The 9,460-nt window shown below is 36.6% G+C and overlaps 1 long non-coding RNA gene and 1 pseudogene across 1 annotated transcript; one reads left to right on the top strand and one right to left on the bottom strand.

Moving 5' to 3' along the window:
• The first annotated feature begins 815 nt into the window (after positions 1 to 815).
• Positions 816 to 4,449, top strand: LOC105061151 (receptor-like protein EIX2; annotated as a pseudogene).
• Positions 4,450 to 4,835: 386 nt separating this feature from the next.
• On the bottom strand, positions 4,836 to 7,070 carry LOC140852515 (uncharacterized). The gene is made up of 3 exons (XR_012135397.1): positions 6,760 to 7,070; positions 6,064 to 6,166; positions 4,836 to 5,156 (listed from the first exon to the last, which is right to left on the bottom strand). It is a non-coding gene; the product is annotated as an uncharacterized lncRNA (long non-coding RNA).
• Positions 7,071 to 9,460: the final 2,390 nt, after the last annotated feature.

The following is a 9,460-nucleotide window of genomic DNA, read 5'->3' on the forward strand; positions in this document are numbered from 1 at the left end:
TTAGAGGGCCATAAATATATTTTTGAAATATTACATCAGCTATAAAACTGCACAGAGATGACCAGAAACTTCCCCGCAGCCTGGCATTAAGGTTATGAGCAGTAAGCAACAAAGAACGTGGTTAGTCCTGCAACAGAAGTCTATCGTTTACTTGACTCATGAAGCTAATGGCTAACTAACTTGACCTGAGGACAGACCATTTATTACTGCACAGCATGTAGTTTAGTTTATTGAACAGGAAAAATTGAGCTTCTGCTACAGGTCCAGAAGAAATAATTAACATATTAGTTAAGATTAAATTGAGTTGAGAGAAGAACATATATTACCACATAGTTTGGTGGTGCATTGGAATATAACTACTAAAAGTTTTCATGAACTGTAATGACCAAGCCTGCAGTTGAAATTTGATTTCATGGAGCAGCAAACCTGGACTATGCCCTGGCAAGTGACATAGAATCCCTTCCGAACGTGCCATGTGTCCCTCCACCATACAACCACAACTATTCGTTATACTAGTTCCAAAAGGTTAATCTAGATTACTTATCATAGCCCAGCAAAAGTTAGTGGCGTGACGGAGAGGTGATGCTAGAATACTTGTCATGACACAATAAAAGTTAATGATTCTTCTTCTAGTCGTGAACAAACGGAACTAGAGTTTTCCTTGCAACTCCATTCCGGCACAACTCACCACAACATCCGCACAAGTCAAGCACCCGCCCAAGTGTCCAAATCACCACAATTCTGTAAGATAGAATATACTTTGGAATCACTTGACGTATAAAAATGGAGCATGTAAGCGATGAGAAGCCACCTCTCATAGCTTTTCCTCCCTTCTTTCCATCTCTTTGGAGTGGTGCCAGGTTCTGCTTATATGGCTGTTTGTAGTAGTTCGTGTTCAAATGCATCCAGTCTCCTTATGCATGTCATGTTGATCGTGCTCTTCCTCTTATGTCTCTGCCTTGGTGGTAGAGATGGTTCCATGGTGGAAGGGAGCTGCATAGAGAGTGAAAGGAGAGCTCTGCTTTCTATCAAAGAAGACATGCACGACCCCGCCCCGTGGCTCTCCTCTTGGGAGGGCCAAGACTGCTGCAGATGGAGGGAAGTGGGCTGCAATAATATCACTGGCCATGTGGTAAAGCTCGATCTCAGATATCCATATGACATATTTGTCCAATATGAAACTATGAAATTTCCAGGTCCAAGTAAGGTAAATCCTTCTTTGCATGACTTGATGCATTTGAAGCACTTGGATTTGAGCATGAACAATTTTTTTGGAGCTCCCATTCCTAAATTTATTGGTTCCCTTGTGCATTTAGAGTATCTTAACTTCTCCTACGCCGGCTTCAGTGGAACCATTCCACCTGAGCTTGGAAACCTCTCGAATCTGCAATTCCTTGATATTAGTTGGAATGGTGATATTTTTTATGATTATGGATGGGCCTTACATGCTGATAGCCTTCGTTGGCTCTCCAACATCCCTTCTTTGCAATTGCTTGGCTTAGATGGTGTCAACCTCTCCAAGGCAGCTAACTGGTTTCATGATATTAACATGCTCCCTTTTCTATTAGACTTGCATTTGTCGGATACTAGCCTCCCTGTTGCATCTGCTTCCATGTCACATGTTAACCTCACATCTCTCACCATGTTTGATCTTTCTTGGAATTACCATCTCAATGCTACCATACCACATTGGCTGTTCAATATTAGCAATCTTGTGCATCTTGATCTTGGAAGATGTGGTTTACCTGACCGACTACTATTTTCTATAGGGGATCTACAGCACTTGAAAATCTTAAATTTGTTTGGTAATCAAATTACTAGAGAATTTTTTCCCAACTTAGCAAGCCTCAGCCACCTGGAACATCTAGATATGTCTCGGAACAAAATTAGTGGAAAGGTACCGAAAAGCATCGAGAAGCTCCACAACTTAGTGGAATTGGATTTGTCAGACAATAAAAATATAAGTGGGGAGATACCAGAATTCATTGGAAATCTAATTCACCTACAGGTATTAGATTTATCCGGTAATGAGATCAGCGGTGAGATACCAAAAATCATTGGGAATCTCATCCACCTACAGACTCTAGATCTATCAGAAAACAAAATCAATGGAGAGATACCAGATCTTTTCGACAAGCTTCATAGACTACATGATTTGAGATTATCAAGGAATTGCATAACTGGGACGATACAGAGATTTATAAGGAACCAATGCAAGTTGAACATTCTACAAACACTAGATTTATCGTATAACAACATCAGTGGGGAGATACCAAAAATTCTAGGTCAGTTGTCCGCACTCCAAAGTTTGCAACTCTTCTCAAACTCTTTTACGGGTCATTTGACTGAAGCCCACTTTGCCAATCTTACGAGATTAGAAGTCTTGTATCTGTCTTGCAATTCTTTTCAACTGAATCTAAGTCACCAATGGGTTCCTCCTTTTAATGTCAAATATCTTGGGATACAGTCTTGTCATTTGGGACCCAAATTTCCAACTTGGCTTCGAACACAGACAAATTTAGAAGAACTATGGCTCTGTAAAAACAACATTTCAGATGGATTTCCTACTTGGTTTTGGGATCTAAAAAATATTCATAATCTGAATGTGTCCCACAATAGCATGACAGGGCAACTACCAACTTCTTTGGGAGGCCAGCGATATACAATTTTTGATGTCAGTTTCAACAACATTCATGGTCCAATTCCTGAATTGGATCCTCTTGGCCTATATATAATGATACTATCTAACAACTCATTTTCTGGACCTATTCCCTTGAGCTTTGGCATAGCTATGAATCTAGAAGTCTTTATTTTGTCCAATAACCATATTAATGGTAGCATCCCCAAATCCCTTTGCAATCTATCTTCATTAGAAGTTCTTGATCTCTCCAACAATAACTTATCTGGTGGCATCCGGCTATTCTTTAGCAGTCTGGCTTCATTGGAGGTTCTCGATCTATCTAACAATAAGTTATCTGGAGAACTTCATCACTATCAATGCAAACCACGGGAACAAATGACCGACTCCCAAAAGGACAACAAGTTAGAACATTCTTCGGACTCAATGGCATGTCCTGCTAATCTCCAATCGCTGCATCTGAGAAAGAACAAGTTCTCTGGAAACCTGCCTTTATGGTTGAAATATTGTAAACAGTTGGTTGTTCTTGATTTTAGTGAAAATAGATTCTCAGGCAACCTGCCAGTATGGATTGGAGAAAGCCTCAGATCTTTGAGAGTTCTTTCTTTGAGGTCAAATTTCTTCAACGGTAGTATCCCAGTGCAACTATCACATCTTACTTCTCTTCAAGTTTTGGACCTTGCTTGCAACAATTTTTCAGGTGCTTTGCCTCCATCATCGGAAATTCAGCACAATGATGAAGATACAGAATGCAGACAAACCAATGCTTCAGACTTCAATGCTTACTATACAGAGGGCTTATTAATGACCCCAAGGGAATCGAAATTAAATACACCAGTGTGCTCTCACTTGTAATGAGCATTGACCTCTCACTCAACAATCTTTCTGAAGTGATTCCTACGGAATTGGTAAACCTTCATGGACTGCGTTTCTTGAACCTCTCTAATAATCACTTCACAGGAAGGATCCCAAGGCATATTGGTGACTTGAGGCAGTTAGAATCACTTGATCTATCGGTGAATACTCTCTCAGGGATGATTCCGTCAAGTATATCCTCCATGTACTCTTTAAGTCACCTGAACTTGTCCAACAATAACTTGTCAGGAAGAATTCCATGGGGAAATCAATTGCAGACATTATGTGATCCCTCCATTTATAGTGGCAATCCTGATCTTCGTGGATGGCCATTGCCAGGGTGCTTTAATGATGCCCTTTTAAGCAGTCCATTTCAAACAAGAGCTCTAGAGGAGGAACCTAGAAATGGCGATGAGTCTGAAATGATATGGCTTTATGCTATATCTGCACTGGGTTTTGTTGTGGGCCTATGGGGGTTCATCTATGTCCTCATGATCAAACGAGCTATAAGGATTGCTTACTTCCATTTGATTGACATGACGTACGATTACATCAATTTGCAATTAGCAATGAGATTTGCCAAATTGAAGTCCATGTTGCCCATCTTGATGAACAATAGCCAAGGATAAGAACAGCTCATCAATCTTCAGAAGTCCACACGGCACAATAACTCGAAAAGAGGTGCATGGAAACAGTGATGAGATGTTTCTAAAATGACATGGATTTATGCTAGAATGTATTGCAGGGTTTTAAGAGTTGGTCTTCTTTAAATATGTCTGTATTAGAAAAGCAGGCATGCAACTTTCGTTTTTCTTTTTATGGGGACGTGTGTGTGGCACTTTTTGTATACATGCAAGTACTAGTTTGCTATGCTACGTACCAACTTTGATTACCATGTTTAAGCATAGGCATATACATATTATGAATAGTTATCAAATTCTGAAAATACATTCCATTTAGACTTCATCTTATCAAGTGAAAAAAATCCATTCTCAAATGTGAAGAGAAAATTACTAGTTAATTTGTCTTTTTCTATAAAATGCAAGAGTTTTCATTGATAACATTTCTCCCAGCTTTAGGCATGGTTGCAATTGATGATGAAGATAAAATTTTTGAGATCCATATTACAGCAAAGGCTAAAAGTGTAGGCAATTAAAATAGAAGCATGTGCTTTAAGAGAACAAAATGTTTTAAAGTATTTATCACTCTTGAACTATAGATGTGTTAGATGTTCAAATATAATCTTGTAAAATAATTTGTCATAACATAAGAGATGCTACATAAAGATTATAAATGCCTGCTCTTTATGCACAACATAGTATCATAGTTGACATCCAGCATCTTCAAACATATTTGTTAGAGAATAGAGATACCAATTACAGATATTGATATTTTGTGATCCCATCATATCTATAATTGCAATCATTGTCATGCCCTGAATCTGGCATCTGGATCGGATACGTGATAGCCGCACACTCTTTAGGATAAGTCCTAAAGAATATGCAAAGTTGATAAAATTCATTACAATCTCAACATCCATAATGATCTAATTTTTATAACAATTGATAACACTTGCATGATTACAAATTCTATTTCTTCAATCATTCGATCATGTATCAATGATGCTCTATCTATTCATCTGCTAATCATGAGTATCCTGCAACTTTAAGATGAAAAGAAAAATAAAGGGAGATGAGCTTTATAACCGGATAAGAATCTCCATACACCACACCATTATAATAATAATTTAAAATAACAAATCAACTGTATCAAAAGAAAACATAAGTCACAAAATCTCATGTTGAGGATCCAATATAACTAAATATTGATATATACAAATCATGCATCATATATCATCGAATATCTATCTTTTCAAGACTGATATACCACATATATATTAAGTAAAACTCTTTTTACTTAATTGTGATTTCTTGTCTCATTATCTATATCTCACTAATATGATTTGGATCAATCAGCAGCTATCTTTAGGATTCGGACTAATCATGATCATGTTGCAATTTGTGAGTAGCAAGCCATAAACCACACTTCAACCTATGGTGGAGAACTAAAATAACCGCGCTTCAGCTCGCTATGGCAAACAAGAATATCCACACTTCAACCCATGGTGGCAAACTCAAACAGCACGTATCTATCTGTGGCGGGGCTATTCTCGGTACTATATGTCTACCCATGGCAGACTATTCTTAGTACCATGTATCTGCCCATGGCAGGCTGTCATCTGTGTCACATTCCTACCCGTGACGAGGCTATTCTCAGTTTAACATGGCTAGTTCTAACACTCCTTAATTTCTTGATAATCAAATTATTAAATCTCAATTTTATCTGAAAATAAAATACTATTTTATATTATATTTTTTTCAAAATTCTTAATAACCGGTATCATGATAATCTAAACCATTCAAAAACCATCATTATTTTGTACAAACATATGATACAAAACATATCAATAATCATGCTGACAATCATAAATAAATATCAGCCACAAGAAACCAAATTATGCAGTGCAAAAATAAATATATATACTGGTGTTTGTGTCCAAAAACCCTTACCTCTATCGGTGATTGATCCAAACATAGCAATCAATGAATTTCTCGATCTATGAATTAAGAATCAAGATATTCTGCTTGACACCTTGTGCAAATAGTCGTGCCTCTATATGATCAAGATTAAACATAAAAATCATAAATGATTATGGATGATGAAAAATTATAATGAATGACCCTAATATCATCAATTCAGGATTCCTCCTAAGGTCAACCAAGATCTGGGTTTGTCTAAGGAGAGAGAAAAAAATCCATGAAAAGAGAGAAGTTTAGAGAGAGAATTCTAGAGAAAGAAGAAAGAAAAATTTGTAAAGAGAAAAAAGTAGAGAGAGAAGATAGAGAGAGGAGAGAGAGGGAGGAGAGAGATTTTTTTTTTTTTTTTTTGTTCTTTCCTTCTCTCTCTCACGTCTTCGTTTTTCTTCGTTGAAACAAGGGAAGAAGCAAAAGAATGATCGGCCGACCACTTTCCATGGCGGCGATCCCCGACGATGATGACTCACAGTGGCAGACTCCCGGCGACCTCAGCTTCGGTAGCCAAACATAGCCGGCAACGGTTCCGGCGGGAGGAAATCAAAAGAAAAAAGAAATGAAAACAGGGGACCGGTTTCAAACTTGGATTCCGGCGAGCTGCCGACTCAAATCAAGATGGGAAGATGGCTGCGGGATTAGGAGGAGGAGGAGAGAAAGGGCTTAGGTCTTTACCTAAATCCGATGAAGCGAAGAAGGTAATCTGGCAGCCTATTCCGGTGAAATCCGAGGAAAGAAAACTCGAAGAAATTCTGAAAATCGGTGAAGATTTCTCCGGATTTTGGTGGTGGAGACATAAGAGGAGGAGGGAGAATCTTTTATAGATGGAAATCTAGGTTTCAATCCAAGTTTTGAACCCCAAAATCCCTTTTCCCAGTTGTATTCGGAGAAGAGGAAGGTTCCCATCGGGAGTCTTCCTTCTCCCTGCCTCACGTGCACAGCGCGTGAGATTTGAATTTTTTTTTAAACTTTGAGATTCGTGTGGGGATGTCCCGAGTGATCAAAGGTTGGGTCATTATGTTCTCTTCCTTTTAAAATAGTTTTGTCTTCAAAATTAGTATACTGCAAGATTGATAATCTCGAGAGTTCAAACTTTTTATTTTATTTTTGAGTTCTAAAATAATTTTTTTATTAAAAAAAATAAAATTTAAATCTCTTTTTATAACATATTTGCTTAAACAACTATGCTTTCGCTGTTCATTCTGATTTAATTCACTAAATATCTTAGGTTTACTAAATGACTTCCAAACCAATAAAATTTTAAATTCATCAACCTCTCAAATTATAATCTAATATACAAATTATCCATCAAAATCCATACCCTATGGATCATCTCCGTCACAATCCCTAATGATCATAGCTCTATGTTTCGATATTCTTTATGTCATGCTCTTATAATAAAATTCAATCTACTAATAGAATCAAATATATCTTTCATTTACAAGTGTGTTTCATACATGATCATTTTGTAGGTTTAATGTTCAAAAAATATTTCTCTCTCATACGATGCAGTTCTTTTTTAGGCTACATTCTAAACAAACTTTCTTTCGATAAATTTAAAATTGTAATGATCAATAATTAATATCAAAATTAGAAAAGTTATTATGATCTTCACTAATATCAAGTTTAAAATTTTCAAAATCATCTAAATAATAATTAATCATGTATATATAATTCTACATAACTTATCAGTATAACATCCTATGTTCAAAGATCAACACCTTTTACACTTAGGTCAAACTCTACTTATTGAAATCTGAGACATAACCCATCCACATCGCATACCACTTATACATAAATTTCATCATGATACCTATTGATTCGAAATCCAAATACTTATATATAAAGATAAGCACATTAAAATACTTCTGAAGCAGTGATCATTTAGTTAGCATCATGTCTTGGCCATCTCAAGGTGAACTTAATGAAACATATGCTTGAGCATGAGTTCTCTAATTCAAGAAATGTGGAATTAAAGCAACTATCAACTAGAGAAGATGTATTAAAAAAACTAGAACGATGAGCCCATTCTATCACTATCAAAAAATCCTAGAACTAGAAGAAATCCCACTAGAGAAGTCCAGCCCAACATGCCAGTACGATGAGCCCATTCTATAACTTCTCCTTTTGAATTTTAAATTTTTTTCATTACTTTATTGCTCCTACTAAAAATCATGTTGGTTGTTGTCAATTTGTCACAAACCCTATTAATTAATAGCTAAAGAGAGCACTATGAAAAAAACAGTATTCCACCAACAAACTTAAGCGGCCTAATCTGAGAAATCTAGTAGGGTCCCACATTCACAATATCAAAAAATAAAAAAAATAAAATAAGAAAACTTCCCCATATGCCAAGGCATGATCAACACATACATGGACCATTGAGCTAGAAGATTTAGCACCATGTATAACTTTAAGGCCTGATGCATCAAAGGTTTGCACTATATTAGCTCAAGCATTAGATTATGGATTATCATCAAATCATGCCGCCTGTATTTCTCTTTGGTGATCACAAAGGATTTGTCTCCTAGAAATGAGGAAAAACATATTGGAAGCTCTTAAGAATCTCAGAATTCTTTGCCTTCTGTCTGATAGAATATGATTGGCTGACCTTTAGAGTAGCTGCAAATGTGGTAATAGATGACCAGTCAGTGAGACTTTCTAAAGCTAGATAGGGTGATACTAGATTTATCATTCCAAGGTCCTCTATTCCTTTCAAAATTTCTCTACATATACTAGACTGTCTACAGAGTTCATGCAAGTCAAATTGACACTAGAGATTGTAATAAACTGTGAAGCTTTGCTCCAATAAATATGTTTAATTTGAGAATAGATAAAGCAAAACCTGATATAAACTTTCATAACATACAGCTAAAATTCTTCAGCGAATTCATGTGCAAATATTAACAATACATAGACATTGATTTAGAGCAGCTATCAAGACCAAGTCAATATGCATCTTGTTATCTTGTTATATCTTGTTATATCTTATCTTCATAACAACATTTTGAATTTTGTATTTAAACTTATCAAAATACTTATATATTTGTATATAAATAGGCAATGACAGCAATCGTCTCAACGTGAGAGACTTTCATCATTTTTCACTAGTTCAATTTGGTATCAGAGCTTTTTTTTAACCATGGCCAGTAGCTCTACCACCACCCCTCTTTCAGCCACTCCTGACCAAACTTCCCTCTCATCTTCTCCTTCCCCAACTCTTTCCAATGCTCACCATTACATATCCGTTAAACTCACTGAAACAAACTATCTATTTTGGAAAACCCAGCTGGTTCCCTTCCTCCGTAGCCAAGGATTGATGGGCTATCTTGATGGCTCTCGTCCATATCCCCCCACTAGCATTTTGGTTGATGGC

This window comes from Elaeis guineensis, chromosome 11 (assembly GCF_000442705.2).
Source record: "Elaeis guineensis isolate ETL-2024a chromosome 11, EG11, whole genome shotgun sequence".
Lineage (NCBI taxonomy): Eukaryota > Viridiplantae > Streptophyta > Magnoliopsida > Arecales > Arecaceae > Elaeis > Elaeis guineensis.